The sequence below is a fragment of the Puccinia triticina genome, chromosome 8A (genome assembly GCF_026914185.1).
Source record: "Puccinia triticina chromosome 8A, complete sequence".
Lineage (NCBI taxonomy): Eukaryota > Fungi > Basidiomycota > Pucciniomycetes > Pucciniales > Pucciniaceae > Puccinia > Puccinia triticina.
In genome coordinates this window covers 6,933,241-6,950,100 of record NC_070565.1, presented here as the reverse complement: position 1 = coordinate 6,950,100, position 16,860 = coordinate 6,933,241, and positions in this window count along the sequence as shown.

Here is a 16,860-nt window from a genome sequence, read left to right as displayed (position 1 = left end):
TCTCGATAATTTGTGACTCCGTTCTTGGCTTGCTGTTTTGCCACTTTGATTAAATCATTGGTGGTGTACATAATAGTATTATCTAATTCGCCCCATGTTTTGACCATTTCTTTCCGTAATTTTTTCCAGTCGCAGTCATCGTATCCATCCATCTCCTCGAGTTCGCTCTTGAGTTCCTCTGTCCGCACAAATTGTCCAATCTGAAGCGCCTTATTGTAATCCGTTGCTTGGAAAGCGTTGGCCGTTCTTTCGAAACGCTTTAAGAACTTCATGAATTGGTTGCCATCATAGAAGAGTCCAGGCTCTTTAATAATGACTGGTTTGACTTGGTGGAACTGTGGGGGTTGGTAGTACTGTGGATAAAAAGCTTGTGGATGCTGAATGGGTGGTTGTTGAACCGGTGGGGGTGGAATTGGCTGTTGTCGTTGTTGAAACTGAGGTTGATACATAGTTTCTCGAATATTTTCCGTGTTGTGAATTCCGTACCCCGATATAGGTTGATGTGGAGTATTGTTACGTTGCGGTAAGTTTGTGTTTTGAGGAGTTTCATCCGAATCTGATAATTCATCTCCGTATTGGTCTCTGAGTTGAAGGTCAATTCCCTTTCCTTTGTCTTTTCTGGGTGGTGCAGGTGGGTTTGTTGTATCCGGATTCCAATTCAAGGCTGAAGTTCCGGCCGCAGGTCTGTTCCTAAAAGGGGTTGATGGAGGAGCAAATCCATTCTCCAAATCTGGTGCGCTAAACGGTAAACTCATTTTGTTCTTGTTGAATCCTAGTTTTGTAATATCACAATCTTTTGCTAACGGTTACTGTGCTCTGAAAAAGAAACAATAATATCTGGTCTCTGGTCTCTTTACCAGGGCTAATTGGGGCTTTTTCTTTAATAATTGATATAAATAACTTTACCGTACTGGGAGTGTTCTTCAAACAGTATCCTAATTATCTGAATTCTTTGGTACAACAACCGTCTTTCAGTATATAATTGGCTGTTTCCTTCGAGTGGACTCCAGAGTTTTCTTCTAGCAGTATCTGATTATCCAGATCCTTTGGTACGACACACCGTCTTCCAGTATATAATCAGCCGCTTTCTTCGAAATTCTCCTTTCAGGTCTGGTGGTTACACGTTCTCTTCAGAGGCTTGTAATCCGTTTCGTAAATGATGTTTTAGTATTCGACTGGTTTTCCAACAGAATAAGTGAATATGCCGTGGAGTTTGTAGATTTTGTTGAAGAATTTGATCCTTTCGCCGCTAGAAGTAGGTATCCTTCGACGTTATTCCAAGTTGTTGAAATCGGTAATCTGGTGTTGATCGAACAAATTTATCCTAATCACGTTGGGGACTCCCTTGTAAGACTCAAAAGCGGTTGTGAAACCCTTTTGCTGAATGGAGAAGGGGATGAAGGAGTTGCAAGCTCTGCCCTTCTATACTACCAGCTACAAGACCCACCAAGCTCAGCTTGGCAAGCTTTAATTAGGTGATAGGAGTGAATGCTCAAGATGAGTTTATTCGATACACTTTATAAAGATTTGTTATTGATATATAAGGGTTGTTATGAGTATAGTTGTAAGTGTTGAGAGTACAAGGTGGTGAGTGAATCACTAATGAGTAATAAACTGAGGAGCTACAAAATGAGGGGGAGAGAGCCCCTTATATAGACAAATGTGAGGGATTTTAGCTCCAGGGCAGCCCCAGTGAGGGATTTTAGCTGGCCTGCTCTGTGTACAATTTATGCGAGGGGTGCATGCATGATGCAGGGAACAATGGCATGTGATGCAATAAAACCAAACAAAAGTGGAGGTGAAAGTTCTAGAATGCGGAGAACAATGGCACAGACTGCAGTGGCAGTGCTGGATGATGTCATGCAGCTAGAAGACAAAGGCAAAATAATATATGCAGTGGAGATACCATGGAGTAGGGAAAGATGGCTTGAGGTGCGTGAAAGGGGTCAACAGGGTGCTACAGGTTGTCCGGAGGGTCTAACTTCCAGTGCAGTGGGGCTACAGTTACACTTTCAGTGGAGACTAGGGGGTAATTTGGCCGTAGATTCCATTTCTGGGGTCCATATGGTCGTACCATGAGGCATTCTATGACTAATTACGCAAATGAGAGAAAAACTTTTGATTTTTCCCATTTTGTATACCACACCACAAACACTAACTTTTCTTCTACACTATATTTGGGCACCTTCCAATCACCTACTTCTGGAAGATGCCAGAAGCTAAAAAATGACCGGAAGTAGTGGCGGAATTAACTGGAAATGTGGTCTCATATTTTTGGTTTCATGGGTTTAAAATTGGAACCAAGTAAGTTTGTCCATTCTTATTGATTAAGAGAGATTCCACGCCGCTGTCCTTGAATTGAATTGTAGCTGAGACGTCTATTAACCATGGTTTTCCAAGAATAGGTTGTACCGCCGCAGAAGAGATATAAAAATGCACTTCTTTCGTAATATTTCCTACTTTTACCGGTACTTTTTCCGTGATTCCCAAAATGTCACTCTTGTGTCCGCCGATACCGCGCAGTTTCATAGGTTTTTGAGTAATTATAAGCCCATTTTCCCCGCTAGATCCCTGGGTAAAAGATTAACTTGAGAACCGTTGTCTAAGAGTGCCTGAATTTGCTTTCCATTATCACTACCAAGATGGATGAATTTGCGATGTTGTATATTGATCAATATAGCGTATATTGATCAATTTATATTGATCAATTTTTCTTTATTATTCTTCTTGATACCTTTGTCTGTTTTCCATGTCTCCTTAATACCATTCTATAATCTCTCTCCTTCCCCTTGTGTTAGCTTCAAGCCACAGGAATTTTTTTTTTTGCCTGATAACATTCATAAATTTCTACATACACCATTCAATTCTTCCTGAAAAAAAGACATTGCAAGTTTTAGGATTAATCCAGGGTGGCTGAGGGGTCTCAATTTTTTTTTTCTTTTTTTTTTTTACTTCAACAATTGATCTGTTATCAGAAGTCTGCAAATTGACTTTTTTTTCGAAAAAGGAAAAACATTGACCCCTGACCTCTCTCATGATACCATCCTGCACACATTTTTAATTTGGTTGGTTGAACTTGCTCAAGATATTGCATATCGTACTTGAAGTTCTACATGCATAGGAGGCCTTTTTGAAATTAGTTTACCATGGTTTAGCATATTTTTGTCAGGTTCTTTTTTTTATCTACTTCTGTTATCAACCACAGATTAATGAGGAATAATTCCACATAAAATTTCTTTGGACAATTTTTCTGAATATAAAACCCAGAAATAATGTTTTTGGGGTCACATCCATTATGCAGCAGCTGCAATCTGATCAGTTGCCAAATCTCACTACTTTGTTAGTTTCTTGGTATTTCTGCAACTTGTCTCAACACAGCCTGGGAATTTTTCCATGAAATTGGTACCAAAATTTTTAAAAGCCCCCATAGATTCATTGTGTACCTTGAATGACCACAAAATCCCCAAATGTAGCTGCTACAATCTGATCAGTGGCCAAATATCACTAATTTGGTAGTTTCTTGGTGTTTCTGCCACTATATCTCAACACAGCCCAGGAGTTCTTCCATGGTATTTGTTTTGATATGATCAATAGTCCCCAAGGATTCATTTTGTACCTTAGATGACCACGAAACTCCCTAATGTAGCCCCTACGACCTGATGAGTTGCCAAATATCACTAATTTGGTAGTTTCTTGGTGTTTCTGCCACTATATCTCAACAAAGCCTGGGGGTTATTCCATGATATTGGTATCAAAATGTTCAGTAGCCCCCAAGAATCCATTGTGTACCTTGAATGACCCCAAAACCCCCAAATGTGGCAGCTACAATCTCATCAGTTGCCAAATCTCACTAATTTGGTAGGTTCTTGGTGTTTCTGCCACTATATCTCAACACAACCTGCGATTTTTTCCATGATATTGGTTTCAAAATGATCAATAGTCCCCTAGGATTCATTGTGTACCTTAAATTACCATGAAACTCCCTAATGTAGCCCTACGACCTGATCAGTTGCCAAATATCACTAATTTGGTAGTTTCTTGGTGTTTCTGCCACTATATCTCAAAGCAGCCTGGGAGTTGTTCCATGATATTGGTACCAAAATAATCACACGCCCTCAAACATTCATTGAGTACCTTTGATGACCACAAAACCCCCAAATGTAGCAGCCACAATGTGATCAGTTACCAAGTATCACTAATTTGGTAGTTGCTTGGTGTTTCTGCCACTATATCTCAGCGCAGCGTGGGAGTTCTTCCATGATATTGGTACCAAAATAATCACATGCCACTGAGGATTCATTGGGTACCTTGAATGACCACGATCCCCCAAAATGTAGCAGCTAGGATGTGATCAGTTGCAAAATATCACTAATTTGGTAGTTTCTGGTGTTTCTGCCACTATATCTCAGCGCAGCGTGGGATTTCTTCAATAATATTGGTATCAAAATGATCAAATTCCCTCAAAGATTCATTGAGTACCTGGAATGACCACAAAACCCCCATATGTAGCAGCCACAATGTGATCAGTTGCCAAATATCACCAATTTGGTAGTTTCTTGGTGTTTCTGCCACTATATCTCAGCGCAGCGTGGGAATTCTTCAATGATATTGGTACCGTAATGATTAAATGCCCTCAAAGATGAATTGTGTACCTTGAATGACCACAAAACCCCCAAATGTAGCAGCTACAATGTGAATGGTTGCCAAATATCACTAATTTGGCAACTGATCACAGTGTGGCTGCTACATTTGGGGGTATTGTGGTCATTCAAGGTACACAATGAATCTTCAGGGGAATTTGATCATTTTGGTACCAACATCATGGAAGAACTCCCAAACTGAGCTGAGATATAGTGGCAGAAACACCAAGAAACTACCAAATTAGTGATATTTGGCAACTGATCACATTGTGGCTGCTACATTTGGGGGTTTTGTGGTCATCCAAGGTACACAACAAATCTTCAGGGCCATTTGATCATTTTGGTACCAATATCATGGAAGAACTCCCATGCTGCGCTGAGATATAGTGGCAGAAACACCAAGAAACTACCAAATTAGTGATATTTGGCAACTGATCACAGTGTGGCTACTACATTTGGGGGTATTGTGGTCATTCAAGGTACACAATGAATCTTCAGGGGCATATGATCATTTTGTTACCAATATCATGAAAGAACTCCCATGCTGGGCTGAGATATAGTGGCAGAAACACCAAATTAGTGATATTTGGCAACTGATCACATTGTGGCTGCTACATTGGGGGGTTTCGTGGTCACCCAAGGGCCTCAATGAATCTTTGAGGGATTTTGATCATTTTGGTACCAATATAATGAAAGGACTCCCACGCTGCGCTGAGATAAAGTGGCAGAAACACCAAGAAACTACCAAATTAGTGATATTTGGCAACTGATCACTTTGTAGCTGCTACATTTGGGGTTTTTGATGTCATTCAAGGTACACAATAAATTTTTGAGGGCATGTGATCATTTTTGTACCAATATCATGGGAGAACTCCCATGCTGCACTGAGATATAGTGGCAGAAACACCAAGGAACTACCAAATTGGTGATATTTTGCAACTGATCACAGTGTGGCTGCTACATTTGGGGGTATTGTGGTCATTCAAGGTACACAATGAATCTTCAGGGGCATGTGATCATTTTTTCACCAATATCATGGAAGAACTCCCATGCTGCGCTGAGATATAGTGGCAGAAACACCAAATTAGTGATATTTGGCAACTGATCACATTGTGGCTGCTACATTTGGGGGTTTTGTGGTCATCCAAGGTACTCAATGAATATTTGAGGGCATCTGATCATTTTGGTACCAACATCATGGAAGAACTCCCATGCTGCGCCGAGATATAGTGGCAGAAACACCGAGAAACTACCAAATTAGTGATATTTGGCAACTAATCACATTGTGGCTGCTACATTTGGAGTTTTTGTGTTCATTCAAGGTACCCAATGAATCTTCAGGGGCATTTGATCATTTTGGTACCAATATAATGGAATAACTCCCATGCTGCGCTGAGATATAGTGGCAGAAACACCAAGAAACTACCAAATTAGTGATTTTTGGCAACTGATCACATTGTGCCTGCTACAATTGGGGGTTTTGTGCTCATTGGAGGTACTCAATCAATCTTTGAGGGCATTTGATCATCTTGGTACCAATATCATGGAAGAACCCCCATGCTGTGCTGAGATATAGTGGCAGAAACACCAAGAAACTACCAAATTAGTGAGATTTGGCAACTGGTCAGATTGTAGCTGCTACATTTGGAGGTTTTGTGGTCATTTAAGAAAAATATGCAAAACCATGGTAAACTAATTTCAAAACGGCCTTCTATGCATGTAGCACTTCAAGTATGATATGCAGTATCTTGAGCAAGTTCAACCAACCAAATTAAAAATGTGTGCAGGATGGTATCATGAGAGAGGTCAGGGGTCAATGTTTTTCCTCTTTTGAAAAAAAGTCGATTTGGAGACTTCTGATAACATCAATTGTTGAAGTAAAAAAAAAAAGAAAAAAAATTTGAGACCCCTCAGCTACCCTGGATTAATCCTAAAACTTGAAACGTCTTTTTTTCAGGAAGAATTGAGTGGTGTATGTAGAAATTTATGAATGTTATCTGGCAAAAGAAAAAAAAAATTCCTGTGGCTTGAAGCTAACACAGGCAGAAGGAGAGAGATTATAGAATAGTATCAAGGAGACATGGAAAACAGACAAAGGTATCAAGAGGAATAATAAAAAACCAAATTGATCAATCTACGCTATATTGATCAATATACAACATCGCAAATTCATCCATCTTGGTAGTGTTAATGGTGACAGCAACATATCCTAAGAGGCAAGCGTAATGTGCCAGACCGCTATCTTGCGCTTCCTCCTCTTCGTCTTCAGAGTTGACGTCGACGGCGTTGGTTGTCTTAGGTTGATCTATAGGAACTCTTTTGGGGCTAATTTTCTTTTTGAATGCATCCACGGCGCCGTTAGATATGGTGAAAACTTCTCCAATGGTGAGTTGAATTTTCTCATTTAGCATTTGTGAGACCAACTTCTCTTCCGTGTCAGGGAACTGCGTAGCTAATGGTCTTTCCACGTAGGTTTTGCGGGCAGGTTTCTCCTTTGTTGGCGCGCTGGTAGACTCATGAGGCGTGAGGATTTTAACCTTCTTTGGTACGGGGTTTTCTTTTCTTGAAGATGCGGGAAGCGGAACTGGGTCATAATCATCCTGTCGAGCAATCTCCAGGAACCTCTTGTCGTCTACGTCTATGAGCTCTTCCTTTGTGTTTCTGACTTTTTTTGATTTCGAATTGTCTGACTCTTCAGGATATTCTGCTCCACTTCTGGTTCTCTTTCCAATGTCGCAGTCAAAAGTGTCTTCCTCCGCGTATTCAACCTCCTCAAGCTTTCCAAAAGAGGTCTGGACTTCTGGTGCGCTATCCTCTTTTTTTCCCGTATGCGTTCCTGGCGGTAGATTGATAACTCCCGCTGTTTGTCCTCTGCTTTGGTGATAAGTGTCAACTACGGTTTTAAAAGGCCTGGTTTTATCGTAAGGTATTTGAGTTCCGTCTGGTAAAATAACATTGGTTCCTTCCTTTTTAAATAATCTGTTGATTTTGTCCAAGTTAACTTGATTGCACCTGTGGATGGTATGTCCAATCATGTGACAGTAATTACATTTATAGCTAGATGGGGACCGGTCTAGTTGGGCGGGTTTATAAGGAACATGACTTGACGACACAAATGGAGACGGCTGCTTTTGTACATTCCAGCTAGAGAGGCTTTTAGTAAGTTGGTCCATAGCATTATCTTTTGGTTGAGCTTTCTGCGCCGGCAGCTGAATTGTTTGAATTTCCTTCTGGATGTTTTTGTCATTTAAAATAGCCATAGTCCCAAGTTCTCTATTAATATAGTCCAAGATAGTGTTATACGGCGGAAGAATGTGATATCCATCCAAGGCCATTTCCATGTGGTTATCTCTTATAAGTTCGCGGTTTACGGCGATCCAGATAGGAAAAGATAAGCAATTTAGAACCGAGTGCCTGATTTCTTCCGCGCTAACCATGTGTCGACAGCGCACTAAGTAGGCTACTAAGTTTTCTAGCTGGATGCTGAAATCCTGGAACTCCTTCTGGGTTTTGATTCCCTTCGCCATCGTGGTTGAAATAAGTTTGTCCAAATCATTCCTTGTGTACTGCAGAAGCGGAAGCATTTTTCCCCAATGTTGAACTAATTTAAGCTTGAGTTTTTCCCAGTCGTGTCTTTCCCGCTCCTCCATTTCCTGTACTTCTTTGATTAAAGACTCCCCTTCCAAGAAGAATATAATTTGTAGAGCAATATCAGATCCTTGGGCGCCATCCAATCTAGCCGCGTATTCCAGGCGCTTAATAAAATCTCCAATGTCCATGTTTGTACCATCAAAGATAAGTCTTTTGGCGCCAGCTTTGATTTTAACTGGTTTCCTTCCAAATGGTTCTGGGTTATAGGCGGGGAGCTGAATGCTAGTTTGTAAGAAATGTGGCGTAATTTGAGCTGCTGCGCCTGATTGGCGAGTCTGGTCTACGTATTGCGGCGCAGGGCGGTATTGACTGTTTAAGAAGTTATTTCCTAGGAGTGGATCCAATGCTGCGCTTCCTGTGGTCGAAGGGCTAGTATTTCTCATTGGTTCAGGATTAAATGGCACTGAGGGCGCTTGATTTGACAAAAAGTTAAGCCCACTATTCACTATTGGCATAGCTCCGACGTTCCTCGGCGTAACTGACGATCCAGCGTTCCCCGGCGGAACCGACGATCCAAAGTCCATCGGCGCAGGCGCTAATCCAACATTTGCTTGTCTAGTATTTCCTCCAAACGGCGGAATTTCCATATTAGATAAATGGAACCTAGGGTATGGTCCGGAGAAAGAGCTTCGTCTGCCGGCGTTAGGCATTTCTTGCTGTATTTCTACGGTTGGGTTTCTAGAGTTTACTGTATTGATGATATAGTTATTTAAGTTAGAAAGACTTGGGTGCGTCGAGTTTAAAGGTATTTCAGAAGAATTCTAGGTCGGAATTTTGTTTGAAAAGAATTTAAACTAAGAGTAAGAGTAAATTTTCTACTAAGATCAATAGAATTTTAAGAGTAATTTTTATAAACTGATGTATTTGTTTAGCCTAGAAATGACGAGACTATAAATCTAAAGATATTGAGGCCACTGTTGGGACACCACTTGTGGAACTACTCTTTGGGGGAATAGAGCTTAGAAAGGGATGAGTGCGTGAAAAGCTGCCTCTCAGGTTGGGAGAGTAATATGTGACAAGAATAAGAGTATGGACTCTTAAAGAAAAGTTTGGCTGATGAAGTATTGAGAATAGTGCTTTCTAGAAGAAATCAAGGGGGAAAATATACTGTAAAATATGTGGTAAAAAAGGCTATGTAATTCTTATTCTGTGACCAGGGATGCAAAAGTGACAATCTGATGGGGAACGAACAGAATGGGCCAAAAGGCCCTACATTTATAGTGAGGGGACAAAAGGTGGTTCTGAGACGAAGAGAAAGATGGGAACAGGGTACAAAAAGCCTCCAACAAGGTGACAAGGCAACAAACCAACAAGGCATCTACTACATGGTTTGGGATGACATAAGAGGAAACAATAACCATGGTGCATCAGCCGCCATTGTGGTGATTTATATAGTACAAGCGCGGTAGAATGTCCACGCGGGGATAGCACGGGCGGGGAATGCACAAAGCTGCTCAGGCATGGTGCATTCCGGTGACATAAGCACTGAGGATGAGGTCAGGAGAGCACGCTAGGAAAGCTTACGGAAAGTCACGCGCGGATTGGAATGCACGGATTGCGGATTGCGGATTTCGGATCGGGCATTCGGATCGGAGCGGAAAAAGACAGGGCTGGACTGCGGCGGGACTACACACGTGGACTGGTAGCAGCGGCGCGTCAGCGGGTGAGCCATGACAGCTCGAGCGGGTGGAACCGGGGTGAAGGCGGTGGCAAGAGAACGACTGACGGGGGCTAGACAGAGGACAGTGGGAGGGCAAGCGTCGGAGAGGTGCGGAGTCTGGGAAAGTGACAAGCGGGATAGCAGGCGGAGTAGGCGGACTAGTGCGGGAAAGTGTCAGACGTGCGGGATTGGGTGGGAATGGCAATGTGTGTGGAGGGGAGGACGGAAAGGGTTTTTGGGGCTCTCTTTTTCAGAATCTCAATATGATCATCCTTATCCTATCGTATTACGGATTACACTCATCATCATTGTACTTACAACTACGGACGTACAAGAGCTATTGAGAGAATATCTGTGTTCTTATCCTTATTCAAGAGTTACTTGCGGATTATTGTGCTTGCGACGTGCGGAGCTTTATTCACTTGCGGATTATTATGCTATGGATCAGGCTCAGTAGAGGAGCGCTGAAGGCTAGCGGAAAGTAGCAGTGCGGAGCCGAGTTACCGACAATCACACAGCCCGGACATCAATATTCTTGAAGGAGGCGGTTAGCGGACATTCTTCACCAGCCAACCAGCTTTCATTCTCACAAGTGGGGGTCTGGCCGGGAACCCAACTTTGTGTTGTTATTGGATACTTGGGAACTAGACTTGCGCGGAAACGTTGAATGAACCCTTCGGAAGGCGAATTCTTTACTCCAGGCGACGAAGAAGCTCAGATCGGATCAGGCGGCTCGGACAGCGGAGACACAGTAATTGCGGAAAACGGAGAAGGCTCTTCCTCAAGACCTGCCGAAACACAATCGTGGTTGGGCTTAGCGTGAGGACCGAGACTAGGACAGACATCTTTTTCGTTGGTGCGGAGCTAGTTTTCACCTAATCAGTCAATCGCGGCGAGGAGGCGACAGCTGTATCAGCGGAGCACCCTGAACAATCAACCAGCGGTGTCAGCGGGAGGAACGACGAGCGGAACTTACGGAGTTTGACCAGAAGAGATAGAAGACGAGACCATGGAAGAAGCGCTAGGTGGACAACGACCTGTGGCTCCTGCGCTGAGCGGAGCAAAGATACGGCCCAGGGATTATCTGCACCTTAAGTTTTCAGAGGCGGAGGTGGAGCGTTTTATCGACCAGTTCGAAAAAGCGGCTCTGCAAGAAGGTCTGACGGATGCGGATAAAGCGTACCAGGTGGTCAACTTCTTTCCGGAAGGCAAGGACTTGCAGGAAGTGGAGGACATGAAGGGGTTCGAGAGTAAGGATTGGACCAAGCTCAAGGAGGGAAGATCGCGGTCCCAGGTATCGGGAGAGTGACTTGGAGAAAGTGGCTTTGGAGCGTGCGGAAAAGGGCAGTGTGCGGACGAGAGCGGAGTATGTGTCCTACATTACCAGTTTCGACCAGGTTCTGCAGTATCCGGAGCGGAATGAGATCGTGACAGCCAATATGGGTACAACAAAGCGGATTTTCTTGAAGGGATTTGACCGGACTTTCACTGAGAAGGTGCTTCGGGGACTTAACGAGCGAGGACTGATGGTCAAACCACGACTAGGTGGGCCGAAACTGCTGCCCAGCATGAAGGAGCAGTGTTGGAGCTCATGAACGACAGCCAAGGCGATGCAGTTGCAAGGGTGGAACCGGCTCCGCAGGTGCCGGTTACGGTCAAGGACGTGAGTGACCTGGCGGATACGCTGAAAGAATTGAAGCTGTTTATGCAGAGAGCGGCGCACAAGCAACCGAAGGAACAACAGACGGTTGTGCCACCAGCAGCTGCTCCCGCGGCTCCTCAAACGGACGGTGCTCCGCAGGCTGGTGGGATGCCGCCGTGGAGGCAAGGACCTCCGGTGTGCAACTACTGCAAGGAAACTGGCCATATGTAGAATCAGTGCGAGTACTTCGAAACGGATCGGGCTGCGGGAAAAGTTTCCTTGTGGGGGCGCGCTTTCTTTTGGCCGGATTGTACGCCAGTAGATGGACCGGTTCCGAGGGACTTGGTGCGTGCGGGGCAACCTTGGGCGAAGGGAAAAGAGGTGGAAGGGAAAGTGAATATTGGGATGGTCAAGGGCATGGTGTGGAAGCCGCCGACAGTGGCCAGCAGTGTGAAGTGCGTGCAAACGGGGGAAGTCTTCTTGAGGGAGCGTTTGGAGAAGATGGATTTGGATCCCGTTCCCGCTCCTAGAGCCAGACCAGAGCCGGTCAAGCAGCTTCCGGTAGCTCCGGTGGCGGGGGGCAATAAGAAAAAGGCGGCAGAAGTTGCACGGCGAGCAATGGGCGCGGAAACCACGGTAGCCCTTACCTTGAGGGAGCTGGCGGCAATTTCCACAGTGATGGCGGACGAGATGATCAGGGTGTTGAAAGAGGCGTCAGGTGAAAGGAAGCCAGCGGCAACGGCTGTCACCACTAACGCGGAAACTGCGGAGGTTAAGTGTGCGGAGTTTGGACACTCACTGGATTCAATTCCCGTTCTACCATCTAGGGACGTGTCCTGTCCACTGGGATACGTGAGTATGAGGGTAGGAAACGTCACAAAATGGGCTATGATCAACACAGGGTCCATGATCAACATTCTCCCGGCGGATTTGGCGTCGGAGGCTAACTTGGTGTTGCGGAAGACTCACATAAAAATCCGCACGATGGGTGGGTTTACTTGTGAAGTGGACAGGATAGCGGAGGCGGAGACCGTGGAGGTGGCGAAAGTGGTCAAGAAGTTATCGTTCTTGGTAACTAGGTCTCACGAGATCATCCTTGGTCGACCAGCACTGTTTGCTTTCCAAGCGCAACTGCGTTTCTGTTTCGCAGGGCAAGAGGAAGTGATGCGGGTGGAAGGGACTCACGGGAAGCAGTACAAGACAATCATCTGCCAGCCTCAAAGCGGAGATTGGGTGACGGAGGTGGGCGAAGGGGCACCGCATCACTGTGCGGAGCCTCCCGCGGAGGATTTTTAGTTGTTGGCCGAGCTATCCGGGCGGAGGAAGCTTTGACTCAGCCTGGACGGTCGACATTAAAGAAGCGGGAGGGTATTGGCGGAAGTACGGCGAGGCAGTCCAATATCAAAGTGAGCTTTCCAATGTGTGCATCTCTGAGTGTGGAAGGATCAAAGCACTACCACAGCGCCACTGTGGTGAGCCGTTACTCTGCGACAGGGACGAGTGACAAGCGGAAAGCGGGAATGGACGAGGGCGGAAAAATTGGTACGGAAACCAGGAACTGCGCGGCGGAGGCGAGTAGTGTACAAGTAAGTCCTCCCAAGTATGCACTTCCGAGTCGGCTTTCTACAAAACCCTACCATTGTGCCACGGTTGTGAGCGAAATGAGACGTCCGCGCAGGGGTTTGATTGTGGCTAGGACAATTGGCGACAACAGTGAAGCAAGAATAGGCCGGGTCAACGGTGGAAGGTATAAACCGGTGGCAAGGAAGGTGCGGCCGCAGAACATAGCAATGCCGCAGGAGCTCAACCCGCCATTGAGGGAGATCAAGTGGAGCCGGGATCCGTTCAAGACTCCTCTACATCGGGTTCCGCCAAGGTTTGAGCCAACAAAGCGGATTACGGCGGAACGGATGGCCAGTCTCAACTTTGGGCCACCAGAATGGCTCCACAAGGAGGAGTTTTACTTATTGGCCGAAGCTGTTACGTTGCGGGAGAAGGCATTGTCATTCGCACTGGAAGATCGGGGCTTACTCAAGCGGTGCATTGGGGATCCTTATTGAATCCCCACGGTTCCGCATGAGCCATGGCAGATACGGCCTATCCCTATACCGGCAGTGATTTGTGGGGAGATGACAGAACTGGTGCGGGAACGGTTGCGGACAGGGTTGTATGAGCAATCATGCTCCAGTTACTCTAGTCCGATCTTTGCGGTAATTAAGCAGGACAAGAAGAGTCTGCGGATCGTGCACGACTTGCAACGGCTTAATTCGGTCACTATACGGGACGCCGGATTACCGCCACGCATAGAGGAATTCATTGACACTATGGCGGGGCGGGTTTGCTATGGTCTGGTGGACGTAATGGGCGGATACGACCAGCGGGAATTGCACGCGGAAACAAGGCCGCTGACGGCGTTCGAGACGCAGTTGGGGCGCTTGCAGCTTACTCGGCTTCCGCAGGGGGCTACCAATTCGGTGGCGGTGTATCAGGCGCAGATGTCCTGGGTCCTTCAGGACGATTTACCTCACACGGCGCAAATATTTATTGATGATGCGGCCGTGAAAGGACCAAGGAGTGATTACGGCGGAGCGGCGTTGGCGGAAAATCCTAATATTCGTCGGTTTATCTGGGAGTATGCAGTGGCGCTGGAGCGGGTTTTGTTTTGGATCAAGGAAGCGGGTCTTACGGTGTCAGGAAGGAAGTTTGCGGTTTGTGTACCGGCGCTGGAGGTCCTAGGGCACGAGGTGTCTAAAGACGGACGGCGGGTCGCGGAACCTAAGCGAAACAAGATACTGGATTGGCCAAAGCCACGCACGGCGTCTCATATCCTGCAGTTCCTTGGGTTATGTAGTTTCGTGCGCATGTTTATCGAGAGGTTTGCGGAAATTGCGAGTCCAATGCGGAGATTGACACGCAAGAATGCAGAGTGGATGTCAGGGCTCGTCTCTTATGTGACGTGGCTCTGATGGATTTTAAGTTCACGCTGTAGCGGCTTGGGCAGCGGCCAGCGGAGATGGGGCCGCACTATAGCTCAAAGAGCCAGTGGGAATAATCCACACCTCGACGCTAGGTAGCGGAGGGGCTAGCTCCCTTACAAAAGTAAGGGGACGCGGCGATGACTCGAGCCGGCGCCGTAGCTTTAGAACAAAGAAGGATTATTTTCTAAGTTACAGGTGTGATAAAAATCACCTGTAACTAGAAAATACACGAGTTGAAGGCGAAGAAGACTGTAGAGAGAAATAAGGTTAGTTTGATTATTATAAACCCCACTCACTATTGATTGTAGTAAGGTTGGCGGGTTTTTTATGTGTAATAATCTTGGGGGGAAATCTCTCCAGGGGAAAGATCCCCCCTTTTATATTACAGGATCAGCTCCCTCCTTTGAGTCAAGGTTCTGAGGGATCCTTAACTCCAAGGAGGAGTGAACACGGAATTCAGAAGGGGATTTACATAAATATGTATGTAATCACCCTATTTGTAAATATATTAAGCTAAATCAGGATAAATACACAGAGAGATAAGATTATCTCTCTCTGTATAAACAGATATGTAATCAATGTGAAATAAGATTAATTACATACTCAAAAGAGTGTGAAATAGGTCCTAAATACATAATAATAGTACATTGAAATAAAAGGTACATAATTCATGTAATGACAGGGAATTGAACTCTTGACTTTATGTACATGAGTCAATCATTAAAGAAGTCTTTAACCATTAGGCTATAAGACATGTACTCTGCATTGTAGACACATGGACTTAGTGTCTCAGTGTCTGACAGTGGAACTGGACCCAAGAGTGTGATGAGGCGTTTGCAATGCTGAAGGACATAGTAGGCCGAGAGATCTTGTTAAAGGAACTCGACTAAGATTGCGGCGGAATTTGTTTGGCAGTGGACTCAAGTGAGTTTGGTGCGGGCGGAGTACTCACCCAGGAAGAAGACGGGAAGGATCGGCCCGTGCTGTATGAATCGGTGACGTTTATGGATGTGGAGTAACGGTATTCCCAGCCGAAGTTGGAGCTGTGCGGAGTGGCAAAAATCGTGCGGAGATTGCAACACATACTGTGGGGCGTCTATTTCAAATTACTGGTCGATGCGGATGATCAATTGTCCGTCGCTGCCTAATGCCCCAATGACGAGGTGGGTGGCATTCTTGCAGTTGTTTTCTTTCAAAGTGGTGCACGTGCCGGGCAAGGCGTTCACGATGCCAGATGCGCTTTCCCGCATTCCCCTGGGTGACAATGAGGATCAATTCGCGCTGGCGGAACAGCTGGACGTGGAGCGGCGGATTCTCGATGTGCGAATGACGGAGGACGCGGTCGCGGAGGAGGGTGGAGGCTTGCCAGTGACTCAGAAGCCGAGGTATGAGTACTTGGTGGTGTTCCTGACAACTCTTCGTTATCCTGCGGGAATTGGTCCGACAGTTCATCGCTGGATCAAACGCAAAGCGGCAAATTTCTTCGTGCATGAGGGTCAACTATGGCGTCGGAGCTCACCGGTACACCTGGTGGTAGTGACTCGGCGCATTGATCAGGAAGCTGTCCTGCGGAGTTTACACGAGGAGTTGGGTCATCAAGGTGAAGCGGAAACTAGACGGAGAGTTCAGTCGCGTTTTTGGTGGCCGGGTGTTACGATGAGTGTGCGGCAATGGGTGCGGAGTTGCGAGCAATGCCAGAGGCGTAATCAGCGTTTGCCTAAAGAGATCGGGAAGCCTACGGAAAGGGACACGCTATTTAGTAGGATATCAATGGATGCGGTGCACATCAAGGCAGGGAAGTTCAAGTACCTGATTGTGGCGCGAGATGATCTTTCCGGTTGGGTGGAGGCGCGGCCTCTGGTGAATCTTACGGCGGCGAAAGTCAAACAGTTTTTGGAAGAGGACTGGTTTGCGCGGTTTGGGAGTGTGCGACTCATCACGGTGGACGGCAGTGCGGAATTTCGTGGCGGCTTGCAGAAATTGGTGGAGTCGTGCGGTGCCAAGTTTGGCAAAGTAACAGAGTACTACCCTGAAGGTGCGGGAATGGTTGAGCGTGGCCATCAGCCAATAAAGAGCGCTCTGGTGAAATTGTGTGGCGAGGACAGTAAGAAGTGGCAGCAGTATCTGCCCGCTGTTTTGTTTGCAGATCGGATTTCTACTAAGCGGACAACGGGGTATTCGCCGTACGAGATGTTGTTTGGGTGTCAGCCAGTCTTGCCGGTAGATATAGAGATGTTCACGTATCTGGCGGTGGATTGGTGGAAAGTTAAATCGGCGGACGATTTGCTT